This window comes from Dama dama, chromosome 12, assembly GCF_033118175.1.
Source record: "Dama dama isolate Ldn47 chromosome 12, ASM3311817v1, whole genome shotgun sequence".
Lineage (NCBI taxonomy): Eukaryota > Metazoa > Chordata > Mammalia > Artiodactyla > Cervidae > Dama > Dama dama.
In genome coordinates, this window is record NC_083692.1 from 70823786 (window position 1) to 70848714 (window position 24929).

Below are 24929 nucleotides of genomic sequence, written 5' to 3' on the forward strand. Positions count from 1 at the left end.
CCATATTATATAAGTAGGGTTGTAGAGAAAATGCGTTTGTGCTTCTGCACAATTAGGGCTTTCTGAGCAAATTTTACAGCAACTTGGGACCTCAGTTAAAAGCACGCATTAGAATTTAATGTATGATGGAATAGACAGAGAGGACTCCAGAGAGACTTACTTCTCTGGAGGTCTGTGTTTACATTTCAAGGGTGGAGGGATGAGACCTGGACCTTGGAGACATCTCCTGGGTTGTAAAACTGGAGACACTAGTTTTATTCCTCCCCAGAGAGATTTTTTTTTACATTACAAAATGAAGGCACAAGTCTTTGCTTTTACTTTTCCAAAGAATCTCTCAGAAGGAGACGGGAAACAACTGTCCCCTTTTTCTTAAGTAAATATGCAGCTTTATACCTTACCTACAGAGGATGCAACTATTTGAAAGATTGCATCTCATTCTCATCATCTTGCTTCTGAGTAAAGAGCTGGCACCAAGAAGAACCAGAATGGAATTATCTCTTTACTGTCTGTATGAGTATTATCTGTTCTGCTGCAAGAAATTCATGTTGACTTTCAGCATGTTAATAAATATGGATATTAAAATTTTCACAATGTGTGAAACAGTTTCAGAATCACAACGCTAATACCCCACCATCACTGTAATTGTTGAAAATAGTTAAAAATAATTTTTTACATGTGCTCTCCTGAATTTCACTTATCTCTTAAAAGTTCTATATCTGTTTTGTCTGAGCTTATAACTATTATATACTGTACACTATTTATAACAGTTTTATGGACATATAATTAATATGCCATGCAATTCACCCATTTAAAGTGTCCAATTATTAGTATATTCATAGTACATTCCCATCATTATGTCTTTATATATTTGCTATTCTGCACATTTCCTATGAATGGAATCCTGCAGTGTGTTGTCTTTCATGACTGGCTTCTTTCCAAACCTGAAATAGTGTTTTCAAGGTTTATCTATATTATAGCCTGGATCAGTATTTGATGTCTTTTTATTGCCATATAACACTCCATAATGAATAGTCCCTTTCTTTATTGCATGATTCAGTTTGCTCACACTGTTTAGGAATTTTGCATGCATGTTGAAAAGAAGGATATAATCTTCTTTCCTAGTAGTGACATATACGGGCAATAAGGTTACCCTGGCCTCATAAAACTTAGAAGTGTTTCCTCTTTTTCTGTTGTCTGAGAGATTCTCAGTAAGATTGGTGAGTCAGTAGGTAATTTCTTAATTTTTCTTCTTATCCATTTTCATTTTATCATTTAAAGTTAACTATTTTTCATGATTTTAAAAAAAAATTTCTATCTTTTGGTCTGTGGGATATTTTAATGTTTCACATTGTTCTAAGAGGGATTAATTAGCTTTAATTATAATTAGCTTTAATCTTTTCAAAATTATTTTTCAGCTTATAATTTTTAAAATATTAATACAAAAAATACAATAAAACCTTTTCAGTCCTTTCTAATCAATATAAGGAATTTAAGGGACTAACCCATAGACAGTCCAGAAACTGTCCTATTTGGGATCCTTATATCCCAATGATACTAAGGATTGACCTTTGATTCAAAATGGCTTGCTGTATTTTTTTCAATAATATGTTTAACATGATGGGCCTTATATGTTCTATTTTATAAGCTGAAAATAAAGGTGAATAGAAAAAAGTTTTATAAGAATATAGCCATGCTCATTTGTTTACATATTGTCTGTGGATACTTTCTTGTTACAGTGTAAGAGTTGAGTAATTGCAAAAGAGACCATATGGCCCACAAAAACCAAAATGTTTACTGTTTGGCTTGTAGAAAATGTTTGCCAATTCCAGAAGAGACCTGATGGGATTTCACTCTAGTCAGACAATTTTATTGGTAACTAGGTATCTTTGAGGGGATTTGAGACTCAGAATCCTGCCTCCAAAGCATTCTCATGGGAGAATGCTACTGATTCTTTGTGTTGACAAGGTATCTTCATTCAATTCTTATTTCTTCTAATTTAAAGGAACTTGAATCCTTGCCTGTATGTGTTTGGTATACATTCTTTACTTTTTCCAATATTTCTCCCCCAGTTTCTACTCCCTGAAGTTTGAACACACATTATTGTTACTATGTATATAGTTATTTTATATATATAGACACACACACACACACACACACACACACACACGGGCTTTCCTGGTGGCTCAGACAGTAAAGAATCTGCCTGCAATGCATATGTATGTTGTTGTTGTTGTCCAGTCGCTAAGCTATGTCCGACTCTTTGTGACCCCATCAACTACAGCACGCCAGGCTTCCCTGTCCTTCACTATCTCCCAGAGGACTTTGCTCAAACTCATGTCCATTGAGTCAGTGATGCCATCTAACTATCTCATCCTCTGTCACCCCCCTTCTCCTCTTGCCCTGTGTTTTCTAGAGTCAACATTTGCATTTCATGATCTGATTTATAGAACTTCTTTGACACAATTATATATCTGACTGGGTTTTGGTTCTTGACACCAGTTATTTTATGTTACAACTTCCCTTCCCTTAACTGTTTTTTTTTTTTTTTCTTAATTTGTTCTGGTGAAATATGTCTTCAGTATTTATTCAGGAATTGTATGTATTTCAAAAATTTTTTTTTCTTGAGCTCAGGTTGTCTTTCTTTTGCTTTAACATATGAAAGTCAACACATGTTTATGGATAATTTTTGAGTTTTCTCCTTTTGTAAGTAACGTGCTTGCTTGCTTGTTTGTTTTTCATATATTTCCTTTACTGTTTTATTTTCTTGTTATGCAAAAAGAGAGAGTTGTTGTATAATTGTGCTGCAACATAAATCAAATTCACCTCTCTATTTCCACCTCTAAAAATCACTGGAAGTTTTCCATGCAGCAGATGGAATATAGGCAAGACAATTAAGCCTGTGGTTTTCAGTGGAGCTAGGAGATGTATTTTTCTTTTTTGACAGGTTCAGAAAAGTCAGTGTCTAAATTGTGGTTAAATCTTGGGACTTTTTTACTTCCTATATTATACTTTTAATCTCACATTTTTATCTGCTTTGTTAAAGATTTTTCAGGTATTTCAGATGAGATATAGTTATGATTTGGGATACTAGAATAGTATCACAATTTCAAAATAACAGTGTTTTTAAGTGACTCAAATGGTTTAATTTGAAAGATAATAGATGATTTCATAATTGACTTACACCAGTTTTTCAGGGAGAAAATGTTTGTATTAAGGAATTAAAAACATAATTATAATGATTATTGCACAAAGCCCATCTTTATAAGGTCTTAAAGAGCAAATGCTATACTACAAATAGTTTTACATAGTGATTAGATTGAAAGTGACTGATTTTATTTCATTTTATTATTTGGGTACTAGATAAAGAAAGATTTTATAAGAATAAATTTGTCACCTGCCTTAGGCGGGAGTAATTAGATGTAAGCAAATTTAATGGAGTCTGTGTGCTCTGGGGCCATTCAGCTGTGCTTCAATAATTGCAACTTTTTTTTTTTCCCACGTATGAAGGTTGTTTAACATATCAGTAGCAAAAATGTTAAAGTATAGGGTGTCCATTTATCTTTTAGGTAAATAACTATATGTACTTTATATGCAAAGAAACAATGAATGGATTAACAAGTAGTAGACTACAGTCAGAAATGAATGTTGCTGATGGTATGCAGTTATTCTGTTTCCCTAGTTCAATAGCATTAACATGACTTAAGACTACTTCCATCCTTTGTTGTCCTTCATTCTGTTTACCGCACTAAAAAAATTCAAGGTTTACTTAAACAATATATATTTGAACAAGTAAGTATTATATTTTGATAATTTTTAATTCAGTCTTTACAAATTAAAAAGGTTTAATGTTTTTCCAAGACACAGATCCACAATAACAAATTATTTTTTTCTCTTTTTCCCCCCCAAAGTGTAGGTTTATCTATTCTGTACAAAATCTCCTGGAATCTAGCTCCTGTTAATCACTATTCTGATTTTGCCACTCCTCACTCATAAAAACTACACACCAATACTCAGTGAAAACAACATTACTAAAATGTTATTTATATCAGGAATAGGTTTTTTCTCATTACAGAAATCCTTACAATATTGAATTCTGTTGATATTTAAAATGTGATTTAACTTACAGTTTTTCAAAGACATCTTTTGTATAAAGCATCAGAGTGTGAGTGTGTAAGAATGTATGTCTGCAAATAAAGATAAAACAAATGGCTTAATAATTAATTCACGTTTAATTAAACAAACCTCATAGGAAGTTGATAATACGTTAGTATCAACATGTAGGAAGGCCTGTGTTGATGTATCACATCATTCTTTCTCTGTCCTGCTCTTTCAGTCTTTTAAACAATTATTTGAATAAGCACTTGCATGGTACGCTGATTAAATTTGTGACACAGAGGTTCTTGGGATCACTAATACTTTGAATGATAGAATCAGAATACTGACTCGCATTATTGGCTGGAACTAGAGACTAAATCTGACCAGGTGAAATGTAATGGAGGTAATATAGAGTTCTGATTTTTAATCCCTAAAACCAGCTTCAAAACATAGAATGGGTGTGATATTGCTTAACACTAGGACTTGAGAGAAAAATCTTTGAGGTTTTGATTTTACACTTACATGTGTAAATTGTAGGTACAAAGTAGGTGCTGAAGCAGCTAAGGAAATCTGAGGGGTTGCATTAACAAACAGGATAAATATTTGGATCCTCAGACTAGGCAAAATCTATTCCTTGGTGGGGGGGAGGGGACCTGAAAATAAAACCAATGATGAATTATTGATGATATTGACAAATAATCAAATATCTCCAGAAAATGTTAAATATGAAAAAAATAAAATTTTTTTTTTATGTTTCTTGTATTTCCTTTAAGGAATGGAAATTGCTTTTTTAAACCGGGGGAAAGATTGGAGTAAGATGGGAAACAGAAACACCTATAATTCAGTGAGTGGTGAGTGACCAGAACATTGAAGGGACAAGAAATGGTGCCATAGGAGGACCATTTAGTTCAATTCAGTTCAGTTGCTCAGTCGTGTCCAACTCTTTGCGACCCCAGCACGCCAGCCTTCCCTATCCATCACCAACTCCCAGAGCTTACTCAAACTCATGTCCATCAAGTCAGTGATGCCATCCAATCATCTTATCCTCTGTCATTCCCTTCTCCTCCTGCCCTCAATCTTTCCCAGCATCAGGGTCTTTTCCAATGAGTCAGTTCTTCACATCAGGTGGCCAAAGTACTGGAGTTTCAGCTTCAACATCAGTCCTTCCAATGAACACCCAGGACTGATCTCCTTTAGGATGGACTGGTTGGATCTCCTTGCAGTCCAAGGGACTCTCAAGAGTCTTCTCCAACACCACAGTTCAAAAGCATCAGTTCTTCGGTGCTCAGCTTTCTTTATGGTCCAACTCTCACATCCATATATGACTACTGGAAAAACCATAGCCTTGACTAGACGGACCTTTGTTGGCAAAGTAATATCTCTGCCTTTTAATATGCTGTCTAGGTTGGTCATAACTTTTCTTCCAAGGAGCAAGTGTCTTTTAATTTCATGGCTGCAGTCACCATCTGCAGTGATTTTGGAGTCCCCCCAAAATAAAGTCTGCCACTGTTTCCAGTGTTTCCCCATCTATTTGCCATGAAGTGATGGGACCAGATACTTCCATCTTAGTTTTCTGAATGTTGAATTTTAAGCCAACTTCTTCACTTTCCTCTTTCACTTTCATCAAGAGGCTATTTAGTTCCTCTTCGGTTTCTGCCATAAGGGTGGTGTCATCTGCATATCTGAGGTTATTGTTATTTCCCTGGCAATCTTGATTCCAGCTTGTACATCATGCAGCCTGGTATTTCACATGATGTACTCTGCATATAAGTTAAATAAGCAAGGTGACAGTATACAACCTTGACGTACTCCTTTCCCAATTTGGAACCAGTCTGTTCCATGTACAGTTCTAACTATTGCTTCTTGACCTGTAAACAGATTTCTCAGGAGGCAGGTAAGAAGCTCTGTTGTTCTCATCTCTTGAAGAATTTTTCACAGTTTGTTGTGATCCACACAGTCAAAGGCTTTGGCATCGTCAATAAAGCAGAAGTAGATGTTTTTCTGAGACTCTTTTGCTTTTTCAAGGACTGTTTAAAGGAACCATATATTTAGGCTGAAGTGAAGGCAGCAGGTTACTGGGCCAAGGAGAATGGATATTTTTATAGCAGTCCATAGTATTTGAAAGTCTGCTGATACTTTCTGTTGCTTCAGAGAACAATTCTAAGAGAAAGTGGAAGCTGTATAGTGAAGCAAATCTTGGTTTGGTATCAGAACTTTCTGACATTTGAAGCTCTCAAATAGTGGCATTAGGAGGTTGCGGTAGGCCCTTGTGTGACTTTCTTCAAGCTTCTACTGCATGTCCTTGCTCTTTCTTATGTAAAACTGTCCCCTCATGTTGAAAAAGAAGTAATCTGAGGTTGAAGAACTGAGCTGACTAAGGTTGCTTTGGGGAGGAAATTCCATCCTTCCCCAAAGACTTATGGCTCTATTCATGAAGGGTAAAGGTTTGCCCCCATTAGGTAACTTTAGAACAATATGCCACTTGCTCTGAGGGCAGTTCTATAGAGAGAATTTTGGAAATTGATTGATTAAAGGCGAATATGTATTCTACTGGAATAAGCATATATAGTGTGCAAAGGTGGCCACTGTGAAGGTGACAGCCCTCATTTAAATACATAAAAATCAGTCTCATTATGACTTCTTAGTTTTCATTAAAATCTGAAGCTTACATGGAACATGAAGAGAACTTTAAACTAGTTATGGCTTTCAGATTCCACTTGTTAGGTAAAAATTTTGTTACATGTTTATTTTACCCTTGCTTGTTGGTCTCTTGCTATATGTTTGTTTGTTTTTCTTGACTTGGAAGCACATGATTTAGAAGGACATTTCCCTACGGGCTTCCCTGGTAGCTCAACTGGTAAAGAATTTGCCTGCAATGCAGGAGACCCTAGTTTGATTCCTGAGTCTGGAAGATCCCTGGAGAAGGGATAGTCTATCCACTCCAGTATTCTTGGGCTTCCCTGGTGGCTCAGATGGTAAAGAATCCAACTGCTATACAGGAGACCTGGGTTCTATCCCTGGGTCAGGAAGATCCCCTGGAGGAGGGCATGGCAAGGCACTTCAGTAGTCTTGCCTAGAAAATCCCATGGACAGGGAAGCCTGGTGGGCTACAATCTATAAGATCGCAGAGTCGGACACGACTAAGTGACTAAGCATGTACACATGTCCTTCCCTACTGTTACTCCACATCTTGTCTATAGTGAAATTATTTTTTTTTAAACTGAAGGTGAACTGTGTGTCTGGAAGAGGTAACACAGTGTTAGGGAAGAAAAGAGAAATTGGCCCTGAAACTTTGTTTTCATTACTTAGCAAGTTTTACAATTAATGACTGAAGTTTCTCTTGTGGCCTCTCTTCCCAAAGACTGTGCTTATTTATTTTTCCCAGTAGTCTCATGTGACCTTGTTAAAAGCTTCATGTAATTCCCAAATAAATTACATTTACTGGTTTACTTCTATCTAGTATTTTATTGACATTTCCAGATAAGTTTAATAGGATGGAGAGAAACAGTGTTCTCTTTATAGACTCAGTGGGTGATTTGACCTTAGCAGGTTAACCTTATCCTGATGTTGAAGGAAGCTATTCTTAATTAGACTCTATCAGTTTCTCCATTATCACTAGGAGAGACACTGCTCTGTACTTCTATAAATTGTAATTTGATTGTTTTTATTTCTTACAGAAAAACTACCATATTAGAAAAATAGCAGTATTTGAAAACAGTTGTGATTTTCTGAATACATTGCATATTCTAATCTGTAGCAGAGCCATTTCACACTTTATTTCCTTCAGAAACTCTCAGTTGAATACCATCTGGCCGTGGTGATTTATTACTGTGGAATTTCTCAAGTCGCTCTATTATTTCCTCCTAGGAGATTGCTCTCTGCTACTGCCCCACTGATTTTTCTCAGAAAGTGCCCTTGGAATAGTCGTTTCCCCACTATGCTGTGCAGCAAAGGTCAATGTCAAATAAAACGGAATTAAACTTCTCTGCTGTTTCTTAGGAGAAGGAAATGGCAACCCACTCCAGTGTTCTTGCCTCGAGAATCCCAGGGATGTGGGAGCCTGATGGGCTGCCGTCTATGGGGTCACACAGAGTCGGACACAACTGAAGCGACTTAGCAGCAGCAGCAGCAGCAGCAGCTGTTTCTTATCCTCTTACTTGTCCTTATTGCAAGTCCTCACTGATGGGGAGAAACTCAGCAGTTAATCCAGCCACTCATGTTGGCTACTTCATCTTCATGTTATTTTTTTGTCCTTTTAATTTTCAAATTCTTTTTTCCCCCAACAATATATTTTTGGTATTTAACTCAGAGCAAAAAAACACAAATGTGAAAAAAAATATTCTAAATACTTTCAATGTATTCATAAGTGACTGCATGAAATTATTTCCAGTTTTTTTTTTAAACTATCCATAGATTTCTCTTTGACCTTTCAAATAATGGGCATGCTATATATCTCTTATTGCTACTGTCCTTTTATGTCTTCCAAGCAGCCTGGATTATTTTTAACTCCCTTACTTTCCTCTCAGAAGGCTACTAACCATTTCTTCTCTTCAAGTTTTTAACATAGTCATTTTAAAGTTTCACTCATTGGGTTAACATTAAGAGATACCCATGCTAATTAGAAAATAAGCTTTAATTGTGCAAATGTCCCAATTGCTGCATTTTATTCCTACACATACTAACCTACAGTAATTTCCTATATGATGCATTAATGTGCTTTTTCTTTTATAACTGCCCAAATAAGCCAAGATAAGGCATATTAATTATTGCTTCTACACATTGCATTCTTCTGTCATTTATCTGGATAATAATGGACATAATTAAAATCATTCACAAGCAATAGTTTTCCTAGAAAATAATGCTGAACGGTGAAGGTTAAAAGCAGATTCCATTATTCTTTTATATTCTGTGGTTAGCATAACGTTTTTCACCCTGAACTTTGTTCAAATAATTATTTTGTTTAAAAAAGGTTACTTAATGTGCATTCAAGCTTATTTAATTGCTACAAGAAATATATTTTTACCTTTACAAAAAGTACTTCAGCATAGAATTTCTAGCTCAAGTATTGAAACATCAGAAGTTGAAACTTTTAATATCTCCCAAATGTGTTATCAGTCACGTAAACTCTGGGAGTTGGTGATGAACAGGGAGGCCTGGCTTACTGCAGTCCATGGGGTCGCAAAGAGGCGGACACAACAGAGCGTCTGAACTGAACTGAACTGAACCGCGTGGTCTAGTGGTTTTCCCTACTTTCTTCAATTTAAGTCTGAATTTGGCAATAAGGAGTTCATGATCTGAGCCACAGTCAGTTCCTGGTCTTGTTTTTGCTTACTGTATAGAGCTTTTCCATCTTTGGCTGTAAAGAATATAATCAATCTGAAATTGGTGTTGACAATCTGGTGATGTCCGTGTGTAGAATCATCTCTTGTGTTGTTGGAAAAGGGTATTTGCTATGACCAGTGCAGTCTCTTGGCAAAATTCTGTTAGCCTTTGCCCTGCTTCATTTTGTACTCCCAAGGCAAACTTGCTTGTTACTCCAGATATCTCTTGACTTCCTACTTTTGCATTACAGTCCCCTATGGTGAAAAGGATTTTTTTGGGGGGGTGTTAGTTCTAGAAGATCTTGTAACATCATCATAAAACCATTCAACTTCAGCTTCTTTGGCATTAGTGTTGGGGCATAGACTTGGATTACTGTGATACTGAATGGTTTGCCTTGGAAATGAACAGAGATCATTCTGTCATTTTAGACAAGTACTGCATTTTGGACTCTTTTGTTGACTGTGAGGGCTACTCCATTTCTTCTAAGGGATTCTTGCCCACAGTGGAGATATAATGGTCATCTGAATAAAATTTGGCCATTCCAATCCATTTTAGTTCACTAATTCCTGTAACATCGATGTTCACTCTTTTCATCTCCTGTTTGACCACTTCTAATTTACCTTGATTCATGGACATAACATTCCAGGTTCCTATGCAATATTGCTCTTTACAGCATCAGACTTCATCACCAGTCACATCCACAACTGGGAGCTCTTTTTGCTTTGGCTTCATCTCTTCATTCTTTCTGGAGTTATTTTTCCACTTTTCTCGAGTAGCATATTGGGCACCTACCGACCTGCGGAGTTCATCTTTCAGTGTCATATCTTTTTGCCTTTATACAGTTCTTGGGTTCTGAAGGCCAGAATACTGAAGTGGTTTGCCATTCCCTTCTCCAGTGGATCACGTTTTGTTAGAACTCTCCACCATGACCTGTCTTGGTTGGAGCTACGCAGCATGGCTCATAGCCTCACTGAGTTAGACAAGGCCATGATCCATGTGATCCATTTGATTAGTTTTTTGTGATTTTGTTTCTCATCCTGTCTACCCTCTGATGAATAAGGATAAGAGGCTTCTGGAAGCTTCCTGATGAGAGAGGTTGACTGTGGGGAAATCTGGGTCTTATTTTGATGGGTGGGCTCTCTATTGATGGGTGGGGCAGGGTTCCCTCCCTGCTGGTTGTCCTAAGGCCTAACTATGGTAGGGGTAATGGTGGCAATGGTAATGGTGACCTCTTTCAAAAGAACTTATGCCTGCACTGTTGTATTCAGTGCTCTTGACCCCGTATCAGGCCACTGTTGACCCGTGCCTCTGCCTGAGACTCCTGGACACTCACAGGCAAGTCTGGCTCAGTCTCTTTTGGGGACACTATTCCTTTTTCCTTTATCATGGTGCATGCAAGGTTTTGTTTGTGCCCTCCAAGAATCTGTTTCCCCAGTCCTTTGGAAGTTCTGTAATCAGATTCCACTGGCCTCCAAAGTCAAATTCCCTGGGGGTTCTCAGTCCCTTTGCCAGATCCCCAGGTTGGGAAATCTGTTGTGGGTCCTAGAACTTTCTTAACAGTGTGAGAATTTCTTTAGTATACTTGTTCTGCAGTTTGTGGGTTGTCTACTTGGCGGCTCTATGGTGGGGCTAATGGAAACCTGCTCCAAAAAAGAGGGCTTATGCCACACGCCACATGTCCCAGGTCTGCTGCACCCAGAGCCCCTGCCCCTGTGGCAGGCCACTGCTGACCCTTGCCTCTGCAGGAGTCACTCAAAGTCAGGTCTGGCTCAGTCTCTGTGGGATATCTGGGTCCTGGTGCACACAAGGTTTTGTTTGAACCATCCGAGATCTCTGGTGGGTTATGCTGGGGCCTCTCCTTTGCCCTTGGATGTGGGGTATTTTTGTTGTTGTTGTTGGGATCCAACATTTTCCTGTCGATGGTTTTTCAGCAACAAGTTGCAGTTTTGGAGTTCTCTCGGGAGATGAGTGCATGTCTTCCTACTCCACCATCTTGTGTGTATCCTGGAAATGTGTTGTAAATACCATTTTAAATTGAAAGAAAAAAATATCAAGGCTTAAATATCAGATTTTGAGTATATGCAATAGAATCTTTCCTTAAGGTTCAAATACAAATACTACTAGTCCCCATCTCTGAATAGAGTGCCTTTTGCTCAGTCTGTAAAGGGAAGTAGCAGGTTACAACAGCAGAGGAGTGCTGGCTTAGGCAGCATATATATAACAGCAGAGGAAATAAATGCTGATTTTGTTCATTTTATGATTGAAAAGCCTATCTTTTCTTCACCACATAGGGCAGGCTGGTCTAAAAATGTTACTCATATGACTGTTTGGTTCTAGTATGGATATAGTCTTTGAATTCTTGAATACATTAAGATTCTATTCATTCCAAGTGTCTATGTATAAGTATATGTGTGTGTGTATAGCCTTCCAAGAAGTATGCACTGTATTATAATTCTAGAACATGTCTTTCTGCCTTCAACTCTACAATTCCCTTTATTCTTTAAAATATACAAAACACAATATTCACAAATAAATAAAATCTTATTTTAATGCATGCTATTATAAAACTTGTCCCTCTATAGTAACCTTTATGACTGTGTTAGTCAGTTTACACTAGAACAACTTTCATGTTAATATGTAACAATTAACTGAAAATTCGTCCTGGAAAGATAAGTCTTTGAGTCTTCTTCTGTTTTTCTTTTTAGTAGTAAGACTATTTAATAACTGTATTGCCTAAGCAGATATTTGTGTATAGGAATATTCTAATATCATTCTATATCTGCAATGTTTGGACAGTGAAACTTTTCCATCTCGGGTGTGGGCCCAACATTTAAGTATTAAAACTGCTTGGAAAAAGAATATGTTATAACATTTGTTGGGCTTTGGCCTCTGACAAATACTCTTTCAGAAAGGTACTATTGTATTGGTTGATATCTCAAAAATATGTAGGTAAATATTTAGAAATATGTCTCTTTTGCTGTCTCGGATATAGGGTAATCATTACCATCTTTCTAAATTCCATATATATGCGTTAGTATACTGTATTGCTGTTTTTCTTTCTCACTTCATCACTCTGTATAATAGGCTTCAGTTTCATCCACCTCATTAGAACTGTTTCAATGTATTCATTTTAATGGCTGGGTAATATTCCATTGTGTATATGTACCACAGCTTTCTTATCCATTCGTCTGCTGATGGACATCTAGGTGGCTTCCATGTACTGGCTATTGTAAACAGTGCTGTGATGAACATTGGGGTACACATGTCTCTTTCAGTTCTGGTTTCCTCGGTGTGTATGCCCAGCAGTGGGATTGCTGGGTCATATGGCAGTTCTATTTCCAGTTGTTTAAGGAATCTCCACACTCTTCTTCAGAGTGGCTATACTAGTTTGCATTCCCACCAACAGTGTAAGAGGGTTCCCTTTTCTCCACACCCTCTCCAGCATTTATTGTTTGTAGACTTTTCGATGGCAGCCATTCTAACTAGCGTGAGATGGTACCTCATTGTGGTTTGGATTTGCATCTCGCTGATAATGAGTGATGTTGAGCATCTTTCCATGTGTTTGTTAGCCATCTGTATGTCTTCTTTGGAAAAATGTCTGTTTAGATCTTTGGCCCATTTTCTTTTTTTCCCCCCAGTGGGTTTTGTCATACATTGATATGAATCAGCCATAGATTTACATGTATTCCCCATCCCGATCCCCCCTCCCACCTCCCTCTCCACCCAATTCCCCTGGGTCTTCCCAGTGCACCAGGCCCGAGTACTTGTCTCATGCATCCAACCTGGGCTGGTGATCTGTTTCACCATAGATAGTATACATGCTGTTCTTTTGAAATATCCCACCCTCACCTTCTCCCACAGAGTTCAAAAGTCTGTTCTGTATTTCTGTGTCTCTTTTTCTGTTTTGCATATAGGGTTATCGTTGCCATCTTTCTAAATTCCATATATATGTGTTAGTATGCTGTAATGTTCTTTATCTTTCTGGCTTACTTCACTCTGTATAAGGGGCTCCAGTTTCATCCATCTCATTAGAACTGATTCAAATTTTTTGATTGCCTCGCTTATTTTTCTGGAATTGAGCTTCAGGAGTTGCTTGTATATTTTTGAGATTAATCCTTTGTCAGTTGCTTCGTTTGCTATTATTTTCTCCCATTCTGAAGACTGTCTTTTCACCTTGCTTATAGTTTCCTTCGTTGTGCAAAAGCTTTTAAGTTTAATTAGGTCCCATTTGTTTATTCTTGCTTTTGTTTCCATTACTCTGGGAGGTGGGTCATAGAGGTTCCTGCTGTGATTCATATGAGAGAGTGTTTTGCCTAAGTTTTCCTCTAGGAGTTTTATAGTTTCTGGTCTTACATTTAGATCCTTAATCCATTTTGAGTTTATTTTTGTGTATGGTGTTAGAAAGTGTTCTGGTTTCATTCTTTTACAAGTGGTTGACCAGTTTTCCCAGCACCACTTGTTAAAGAGATTGTCTTTTCTCCATTGGATATTCTTGCCTCCTCTGTCAAAGATAAGGTGTCCATAGGTGCGTGGACTTATCTCTGGGCTTTCGATTTTGTTCCATTGATCTATGTTTCTGTCTTTGTGCCAGTACCATACTGTCTTGATGACTGTAGTTTTGTTGTATAGCCTGAAGTCAGGCAGGTTGATTCCTCCAGTTCCATTCTTCTTTCTCAAGATTGCTTTGGCTTTTTGAGGTTTTTTTGTAAATCCAGACAAATTCTGAAATTATTTGTTCTAGTCGTGTGAAAAGTACCGTTGGTAGCTTGATAGGGATTGCATTGAATCTATAGATTGCTTTGAGCAGTATATTCATTTTCACTTTATTGATTCTTCCAATCCATGAACATGGTATATTTCTCCATCTATTTGTGTCATCTTTGATTTCTTTCATCAGTGTTTTATAGTTTTCTATATGTAGGTCTTTTGTTTCTTAGGTAGATTTATTCCTAAATATTTTATTCTTTTTGTTGGTGGTGAATGGAATTGTTCCCTTAATTTCTCTTTCTGTTTTCTCATTGTTAGTGTATAGGAATCCAGGGGATTTCTGTGTGTTAATTTTGTATCCTGCAACTTACTGTATTCATTGATTAGCTCTAGTAGTTTTCTGTTGGAGTCTTTGGGGTTTTCTATGTAGAGGATCATGTCATCTGCAAACAGTGAGTTTTACTTCTTCTTTTCCAATCTGGATTCCTTTTATTTCTTTTTCTGCTCTGATTGCTGTAGCCAAAACTTCCAAAACTATGTTGAATAGTAGTGGTGAGAGTGGGCACCCTTGTCTTTTTCCTGACTTTAGGGGAAATGCTTTCAATTTTTCACCATTGAGGATAATGTTTGCTGAGGGTTTGTCATATATAGCTTTTATTATGCTGAGATATGTTCCTTCTATGCCTGCTTTCTGGAGGGTTTTTATCATAAATGGATTTTGAATATTGTCAAAGGCTCTCCCTGCATCTATTGAGATAATCATGTGGTTTTTATCTTTCAATTTGTTAATGTGGTGTATTACATTGATTGATGTGCAAATATTAAAGAATCCTTGCATCCCTAGGATAGAGCCCACTTGGTCATGATGTATGATCTTTTAAATATGTTGTTGGATTCTGTCTGCTAGAATTTTGTTAAGGATTTTTGCTTCTATGTTCATCAGTGATATTGGCCTGTAGTTTTCTTCTTTTGTGGCATCTTTGTCTGGTTTTGGTAATAGGGTGATGGTGGCCTCATAGAATGAGTTTGGAAGTTTACCTTCCTCTGCAATTTTCTGGAAGAGTTTGAATAGGATAGGTGTTAGCTCTTCTCAAAATTTTTGGTAGAATTCAGCTGTGAAGCCATCTGGTCCTGGGCTTTTGTTTGCTGGAAGATTTCTGATTACAGTTTTGATTTCCGTGCTTGTGATGAGTCTGTTAAGATTTTCTATTTCTTCCTGGTTCAGTTTTGGAAAGTTATACTTCTCTAGGAATGTGTCCGTTTCTTCCAAGTTGTCCGATTATTGGCATAGAGTTGCTGATTGTAGTCTCTTATGATCCTTTGTATTTCTGTGTTGTCTGTTGTGATTTCTCCATTTTCATTTCTAATTTTGTTGATTTGATTCTTCTCCCTTTGTTTCTTGATGAGTCTGGCTAATGGTTTATCTGTTTTATTTATCTTCTCAAAGAACCAGCTTTTAGCTCTGTTGATTTTTGCTATGCTCTCTTTTTTTTCTTTTGCATTTATCTCTAGCCTCATTTTTATGATTTCATTCCTTCTACTAACCATGAGGTTCTTCATTTTTTCCTTCTCTACTTGCTTAGGTGTATATTTAGGGTATTTATTTGACTTTTTTCTTGTTTCGTGAGGAAAGCCTGTATTACTATGAACCTTCCCCTTAGCACTGCTTTTACAGTGTCCCATAGATTTGGGGTTGTTCTATTTTCACTTTCATTCCTTTATGCATATTTTGATTTCTTTTTTTATTTCTTCTGTGATTTGTTGGTTATTCAGAGCGTGTTATTTAGCCTCCATATGTTGGAATTTTTAAAAGCTTTTTTCCTGTTGTTGACATCTAATCTTACTGCATTGTGATCAGAAAAGATGCTTGGAATGATTTCAATTGTTTTGAATTTACCAAGGCTAGATTTATGGCCCAAAATGTGATCTATCCTGGAAAAGCTTCTGTGTACACTTGAGAGAAAGGTGAAATTAGTTGGTTTAGGGGGAAATGTCCTATAGATATCAATTAGGTCTAACTGATCTATTGTATCATTTAAAGTTTGTGTTACCTTGCTAATTTTCTGTTTAGTTGATCTATCCATAGGTGTGAGTGGGGTATTAAAGTCTCCCACTATTATTGTGTTACTGTTAATTTCCCCTTTCACACTTGTTAGCATTTGCCTTACATTTTGCGGTGCTCCTATGTTGGGTGTCTGTATATTTATAATTGTTATATTTTCTTCTTGGATTGATCCTTTGATCATTATGTAGTGTCCTTCTTTGTCTCTTTTCACAGGCTTTGTTTTAAAGTCTATTTGATATGATATGAGTATTGTTTGCTCCTGCTTTCTTGTTCTCCATTTGCATGAAATATCTTTCCAACCCTTCACTTTCAGTCTGTACGTGTCCCTTGTTTGATGTGGGTCTCTTGGAGAGAGCATATATAGGGGTCTTGTTTTTGTATCCATTCAGCCAGTCTTTGTCTTTTGGTTGGGGCATTCAACCCATTTATATTTAATGTAATTGTTGATAAGTATGATCCTGTTGCCATTTACTTTGTTGTTTTGGGTTTGAGTTTGTACACCTTTTCTGTATTTCCTGTCTAGAGAAGATCCTTTAGCATTTGTTGAAGAGCTGGTTTTGTGGTGCTGAATTCTCTCAGTTTTGCTTGTCTGTAAAGCTTTTGATTTCTCCTTCATATTTGAATGAGATTCTTGCTGGTACAGTAATCTGGGTTGTAGGTTCTTCTCTTTCCTCACTTTAAGTATGTCCTGCCCTTCCCTTCTGGCCTGAAGAGTTTCTATTGAAAGATCAGCTGTTATCCTTAGGGGATGCCCTTGTGGGTATTTGTTGTTTTCCCCTTGCTGCTTTTAATATATGTTCTTTGTGTTTGATCTTTGTTAACCTGATTAATATGTGTCTTGGGGTGCTACACCTTGGATTTACCCTGTTTGGGACTCTCTGGGTTTCTTGGACTTGGGTGACTATTTCCTACCTCATTTTAGGGAAGTTTTCAACTATTATCTCCTCAAGTATTTTCTCATGGCCTTTCTTTTTGTCTTCTTCTGGGACTCCTACGATTCACATGTTGGGGCATTTGACAGTCCCAGAGGTCTCTGAGGTTGTCCTCATTTCTTTTAATTCTTTTTTTCTTTTTTTCTTTTTTTTTTAATCTCTGCTTCATTTATTTCCACCGTTCTATCTTCTACATCACTTATCCTATCTTCTGCCTCAGTTGGTTAGTTCCCTCCAGAGTGTTTTTTATCTCAGTCATTGCATTATTCATTATTGATTGACTCTTTTTTATTTCTTCTCAGTTCTTGTTAAACTTTTCTTACATCTTCTCAATCATTATCTCCAGGCTATTTATCTGTAACTCCATTTTGTTTCAAGATTTTGGATCGTTTTTACTATCATTATTCTGAATTCTTTTTCAAGTAGACTCCCTATCTTCTTCTCTTTTGTTTGGTTTGGTGGGCATTTATCATGTTCCTTTACTTGCTGAGTATTCCTGTGCCTTTTCATCTTGTTCACATTGCTGTTTTAGGGGTGGTCTTTCTGTATTCTGGCAGTTTATGCTTCCTTTTTATTATGGAGGTTTCTCCCTGTGGGTGGTGTTGGATGAGTGGCTTGTCAAGGGTTCCTGGTTAGGGAAGCTTGTGTCAGTGTTCTGGTAGGTGGAGCTGGATTTCTTCTCTCTGGAGTGCAATGAAGTGGCCAGTAGTGAGTTTTGAGATGTCTGTAAGTTTGGTATGACTTTGGGCAGCCTGTATATTAAAACTCAGGGCTATGTTCCTGTGTTGCTGGAGAATTTGTGTGATATGTCTTGCTCTGGAACTTGTTGGCTTTTGGGTGGAACTCGGTTCAGTGTAGGTATGGAGGCTTTTGAATATACTCTTATCGATAAATGTTCCCTTAAGTAAGGAGTTCTCTGGTGTTCTCAGGTTTTGAACTTGAGCCTCCTGCCTCTGGTTTTCAGTCTTATTCTTACAGTAGTCTCAAGACTTCTCCATCCATACAGCACTGATGATAAAACATTTAGGTTAACGGAGCAAAATTCTCCACAACAAGGGACACCCAGAAAGGTTTGCTGAGTTACATGAAGAAGAGAATAGGGAGGAGGGAGGTAGAGGTGGCCAGGAGTAGAAGAGGGGGGATCCAAAGGGGTGAGAGCAGTCTAGCCAGTAATCAAATCCCTATGTGCTTTCCACAGCCTGGAACACCCAGAGACGTTCATGGAGTTCCACAGAGAAGAGAAGAGGGAGGAAGGAGATCGCAGTGACCAGAAGGAGAAGAGGGGGGGTGGTCAAGAGGAGAGAGACAGATCTAGCCAGTAATCAGTTCCCTAAGTGTTCTCCACAGCCCAAAATACCCAAAGAGATTCACAGAATTGGGTAGGGAAGAGAAGGGGGAGGGAGGAGATAGAGGTGACCTAGGGGAGAAAAGGAGAGTCATAAGGGGGAGAGGCAATCAAGCAGTAGTCACACTCCTAAGTAAAAATGGGTACTGAAGATTGTATTCTTAAAGGTACAAAATTGATAACAAATACCAAAAAGCAAAGATTAAAAATCTAGAATAGAGGTTAAACTCTCAAAAATACAATACTAAAAAAAAAAAAAAACAAAATCACAAAAGTTATAAAATATATATATGAAATTTGCTTTAAAAATAGGGTCTTTTTTTTTTTGCAAGGTAATAGTAGGTTATAAAAAATATGAAAATGAAAGGAGTAATAGAGGACTAAATTTTTTTTAAGAATTTAAAAATATTTTTAAAATTAAAAAAAATAATAATAAAATATATCTAGGAATTTCTCTGGAGCTGTTGTGGGCAGTGTGGGGTCAGTTCAGTTTCAGATAGTTCCTTGTTCCAGCTTATACTTCTCAATATCTATAGGCCCCTTCCAATGTAGTCGATGCTAACTACAGGGTTTAATCTGCTGCACCTGTCACTTCCAAAGCGGTTCCCTCTGTTTATTTTGGCTTCCTCTGTTTGCAAGTCTCTTCAGTGTCTGATTTCTGCCCTGACCCAAGGGAGTGAGGTGGACACTTATTTAGGCTCACTTGTTCAGTCGTGCTGACGGGAGGGAGGAACACTGCAAACATCACTGGTTGTGTGGGGAGTGCCCGCATGTCTGGGCCACACTGGGTTTGCCCCCACTCATGGCGTGTGTGCTTTCCCAGTCTACACTGCTCAGGCTCCAGTTTGCTCTGCAGGGGAACTGTCTAAAGTGGGCCCTGTGTTGCGTGCACTTCGCAGGTCTAAGCTACTCAGGTTCAGGTTCTCAGATACTCCACGAAAGCACAGACCCAGTTGCGCCTGCGTTTTGTGCCTATCCCAGGTCCGAGCAGCTCAGGCGGCCAGGTGCTTGGCGGGTGCACTCTCCCCAGGTGTGGTGCTTCTCATCGTCTCTCCCGTCCCAGCCGCTGCTTTCCTTGGTGCACAGTGGGAGTGTTGTCTCAGGTGTCCCATGTGTCTCTTCTCAGGAGCTGATCTCTGGCTGCGACCCTCCTGGTGAACGTCAGCCGTCCAGGATCCCAGGAAGACTTGGTTAGCAACTAGGAGCCTGCTCACAGTTTGGTAGAGGATGCCGTCTCTGGGGCCAAGATTGCCCTTTTCCAGCTCTCTCTGCCACCCCCCTGCCTTCCTGTCTCTGGCGGGGGATGGGCTGGTCCGCAACCTATCTCCTCTGGTATTGGCTCAGTCCTTTGTTCTATGAGCAGGCCCTGCAGTGTCTTAGGTTAGGGCTTTTCACGAGAAATTTCTCTCTCTCTCTCTCTCTCTCTCTTTTTTTTCTCTCTCTTTCTGAGTTTTGGTTGCTATCTCACATTAGCTCCCTCAGATAGCCCTCAGGGCATTCAGACCTGGTCGTTACCCTGAGCAATGCAGCCCGTGCCTCCCTGTTCAGCCCCAGCTTGCTGGTGGCAGACGCGAGCATCTGTGCTACTTCTCCGCTGGGAGTTGCCATTAGTCAAGTAATCTATGGGTTTTATTTATTTATTTTTACTACTGGTTATATTGCTCTCTGAGATTCCAAAACTCCCCACAGACCCGCCGGTAAGAGGGTTTCCTGGTATTTGGAAACTTACCCTCTTTTAGTACTCCCACCTGGGATGGGTCCATCCCTAACTCTTTTGTCTCTCTTTTTATCTTTTGTATTTTGTCCTACCTCCTTTAGAAGACAGTGGCTGCCTTTCTGGGTGCCTGGTGTCCTCTGCCACCATTCAGAAGTTGTTTTGTGGTATTTGCTCAACATTCAAGTGTTCTTTTGATGAATTTGTGGGGGAGAAAGTGGTCTCCCCATCCTATTCCTCTGCCATCTTAGGACAGCCCCTATCTTTGCCTTTTCTTTTTCCTGTATTATTCCCCAGACCCAATTCATCAGCAAGTAATATGTATGCTGCCTACTATATGTTGCTCTCAAATCTGTTCCCTTCCTTCCGTACCTATTGCTTTTGTCTCTTAGATCCTGCCTCACTAATTATTGCAGCAGTTCCTTTATTTGCCTTCTTACCGTCAGTCTTATTTCCTGTCAATGAATTTGACTGAAGCTAGAGTGGTCTTTCTAAAGGTTAAACTGAATCATGCCATCTTCAGCTTAGAATTCCTCTGTCTTCTCTCTGACCTTACATTCAAGTATAAACTCTTTAAAATTAAACACAAACATCCATAGGATTTGGCTTTTGTCTGCTTTTTTAACTTCAACTTTCACCCCTTTAAATAATCTCTACTCATTATCAGACTTCTTTCACTTTCCAGTTTTCATTATGTCAAAAATTAATATGAAAAATTAGGAAGATATTTATGTTAAATATCTTAAATATTTTTAATAAGTATTTCAAATCCTCACTTTAAAAATTTCTTTAATTTGCATATCTTTCACTTTTTATTCAGTTTTTATATATTAAAACTTTATAGTATTTTAAAAATAGACAAAGGACCATTTAGGCTATCATCAGTATTGATTATCATTAACTGCATAATTATATTTAGCATGATTTTTTTATCATTCAGTTCATGGGTTCTATGGATCTCAAAAGTGAATCCATAAAGTATCTGAGTCTCCTTTATATTACATACATTGAAATAAGCTACAAGTTCATAGATTTCAGAAAGAAGTTACATGTTGAGATGAATCTAACATACGCTCTAAGACAACTAAGCTTTTAGTAATCTAATTGTAGAAATGGAAAATCTGGAAATTGAAATAAGATCCTTCTCCAAATAGTCAACTTTCAAAACATGTGAGCTAATTTTTGCTTTAGAGATCACATAATCAGTCTTCTTATTTGTTCTTTTTGACATGAATCTAGTGATTTCATTAATTGAATTCTCAATTGTAGGATACTGGTATGCTCAATTGAAGTCTGGGAACAAAAAAATTCATGGTGATGGTGGTTTAGTCACTAAGTTGTGTCTGACTTTTGAGACCTCATGAGCTGAAGCCCACCAGACTCCTCTGTCCGTGAGATTTTCCAGGCAAGAATACTGGAGTGGTATGCCATTTCCTCTTCCAGGGATCTTCCAGACCTTGGGACCAAACCCTTCCTCTCCTAAATTGCAGGCAGATTCTTTACCACTGAGACACTAGTGAAGCCCTAACAAAAACATTAGAGCATTTTAGATGAAAGCCACTTATTCTGATAGCCAGAGAGCCTGGTAAAAATAGGAAGAGATTATTAGGGGTGTGTGTGTGTGTATGTTTAACTTCTGAAGATACACAGGATGTTCCATTTCTGCCTGCAATGATATTTATCAAGAATTATAGTCAGACTATAAATTGCTTCTCAGAGTGATTATACCTTTTCTAATATTACCTACTGATTTTACAGTAAAAGTCTAGGGTACAAAAGTTGAGATGAGAACACAATTCATTTTACTTGACTCTGTTAAAAATAGCATTATCAAACATTTTGTAATGTTTCTCTCATATATTGGGCTGTCGCAAAGAAATAAACCTCCACTTGCTCTCATGACAGTAGACAATAAATTGACTGATATAATTCAGTTGAGAAGTTGAAAAATGCATTGAAAATAATGGGGCATAACATTGTAGGGTTAACATTTATTCATAGATGATGCAATTAAATAAAACAGGCATTAACTTCAAGGTCAGTCAGTAAAGTAATAAAATTGAATATTTTAATTGAATTGTAATTGCTTCCCATTGATACATGCAAGTAAAGTAAAATAGATGTCAGCTCTGCAAATTATGGCTCTTCCTCCTAATTAATTTCTTAATTCTGCATGGAGTTATCCAGTGCCTAGGTCTTATTGTGGGTTTATTCATCCACCCAGCTTCCATCAAGGAATGTCTATAATACATGAATAAATGCTTAGGTGTCAGGATTTATGGTAAATTTTTCTCCACTTTTGAGAAAATTTTGTTAATAACTTTAACTTATTTATGTATTTGAGTTAAAATGTACTTTAAGTATAGCATCATCCTGGGTCTTATGGATTGTAGTAATCTTTATTAATATTGGGCTTCCCTGATAGCTCAGTTGGTAGAGAATCTCCCTGCAATGCAGGAGACCCCAGTTCAATTCCTGGGTTGGGAAGATCCCCTGGAGAGGGGGAAGGCTACCCACTCCAGTATTCTGGCCTAGAGAATTCCATGGACTGTATAGTCCATGTGGTCACAAAGAGTTGGGCATGACTGAGTAAATTTCATTTTCACTTTCATTTTAATTAATATTAATATTTTTCATGTTTGCATTTATATAAATGTTGTTAAATATTACTATCTCAATGATTATAAAGGTTTTCATAAGGGAACCAGAAACACTGAAACACATTCTACAGCTGACTGATTGAGGAGGTAAATTGAACAGACTGATAGGGTTTTGGTGAAGCACAGTTTATGTCCTTTCATGACCCAGCCTTCGCTAGAGAAGAGACACCTAAATTGAGTGAATCTGAAAAATAAACTTTTTTTTCTCCCAAAAATTAGGATAAGTTGAAGCTTTTAGATAAAGTTGAATTGCATTGAAAAAGCCCGTGAGCCATTGTGACTTTTTCATAGTCTTTTCACAGTCCCTCAAAGGTTTCTAACATTGTATAAAATAAAATGGGAATGATGAAATTACAAAGATTAGGATAGAGATTTCAAATTATACTGAAATTGTATTGGGTCTAGATACTAGCATTTATTCAAAGTAAGAGAAGATTATGACTTTGGACTGGCTACACTTACCAGTTAAATGCCTACACCTTAAAAATTGAAAATAGAATGAATATATTGATGAATCTTAAAATTACTGAGGTATTGTTATATATTCATATATTCTAAAATGGTTCTATATAGTAGAGTCATTTGAGAGCAAATATATTGGTGTATTAGCATCTTTCTTTAGCTGAGCTTAGAAATATAAATGAATTCTTGTTGATAAAACATGTAAATTAAACTAAGAAGTTATTTATTTTGTTAAGCTTTGTGTTAAATGTTAACTCAAACATTGACTTTATTATTTAAAATATTTCTCTCTAAAGTGCTTAAAGCATAAATCCAGTGATAAGTATATTTTATTGATACTAATAGGACCCTGCCCTTCCATTCTCACTTATGAAGGATCTTAAATGTCAGAATTCTATGTGCATATCATCTAGTTAAAAAAATACCAAAACCAAAATACATGAGATAAAGATTAACATCTTTGAGCTTCATAATTATAGATAAGCTAACAGGTTTGTTTTTTTATGTTGAAGTGATCTGTCTCTCCAGATCCTTGTTTTAAAATTATCTTAATAACTGTCTTCTTCCATTTAGAGAAATTAAATATCATAAAGATTGTACATACAATGCTAAGATGTTTCTAAATAGAGAAACTTGTGAATAAAATGTGTAAGTGTAAGAAAATTAAATATTCATTTATTATATTTATAAAAATAAGTTACAAAGAGTTTTCATTTGCATATAGTTTAGTATTTATGGAAACATCAGTGTTTTAGGCAGTAAAAAATTTCTTGAGAAAAGTTCCATATCTGAGTATATTCCAGGGTAGTATGAATAATCTTCCTACCACATCCCCAACTATCATCATCGCACATGTAGTGGTATACCAATTTAAAAGAGATCTCAGAGATCAGGGTGGCTTTAGGCCATTGATTTCTCAAGGTCGGGAGCTTGAATTGCTAGGGATCTCTGGATCTAATCCAAGAAAATATTTTATAAAAACAATTTGAAGTGCATGTCTTATGGGTAGTGATCATGAGATCCCCAGTAATTTGTCACTTTATAATGAACAGAGAAATGAAAGGAAAGACAGATTGCACTTGGGCTGAGTAACCAGCATCAGGAGAAAAGGACTTGAGTAGACATTACCAACCACAGTAAAAAATGTGTATTATATATAGTGTTGACTTAAAGTAGAAAGATTAATTGAGATAAATATGTACACTATTGTGTGAAATCTAGACAAGCTCTTTCATTATTAAAACTTAGATATTTTTTGGAAATGAAATTTAGTCTATTTAAATAGTATCATCTCATGAGATATAATAAAAATTGCTAAATCATTTGGTAGGCCAAGGATGCCTACCAAAGTCACCAGACAATCTCTGATAAATTTACGATGTGTCAAAATTGTTTGTTTCTCAGGCCCCATGTTTCCTTGGGATTACATGTCCATTGGAATAATCTATTGATGTGTGTATGTGAAGTGTCATTACTGATTGGTCTGCCCTGTGTGAAAAATCATCAGACTGTGGCTGGAAATAGCGCCTACCATCCTCACCAAACATGATGTAGACCCTATTACCAAATTATAAAGACTTACACATTCAGATTATTTCATTATTAGCTCTGAGAAAAAATGTACTGC

At 37.2% G+C, this 24929-nt stretch overlaps 1 protein-coding gene across 1 annotated transcript in view; it reads left to right on the forward strand.

The window, feature by feature from the left end:
* The window catches only part of DPH6 (diphthamine biosynthesis 6), a 188550-nt gene that overhangs the window by 109983 nt on the left and 53638 nt on the right, over window positions 1-24929 (forward strand). The gene's annotated exons all lie outside the window — the stretch shown is intronic.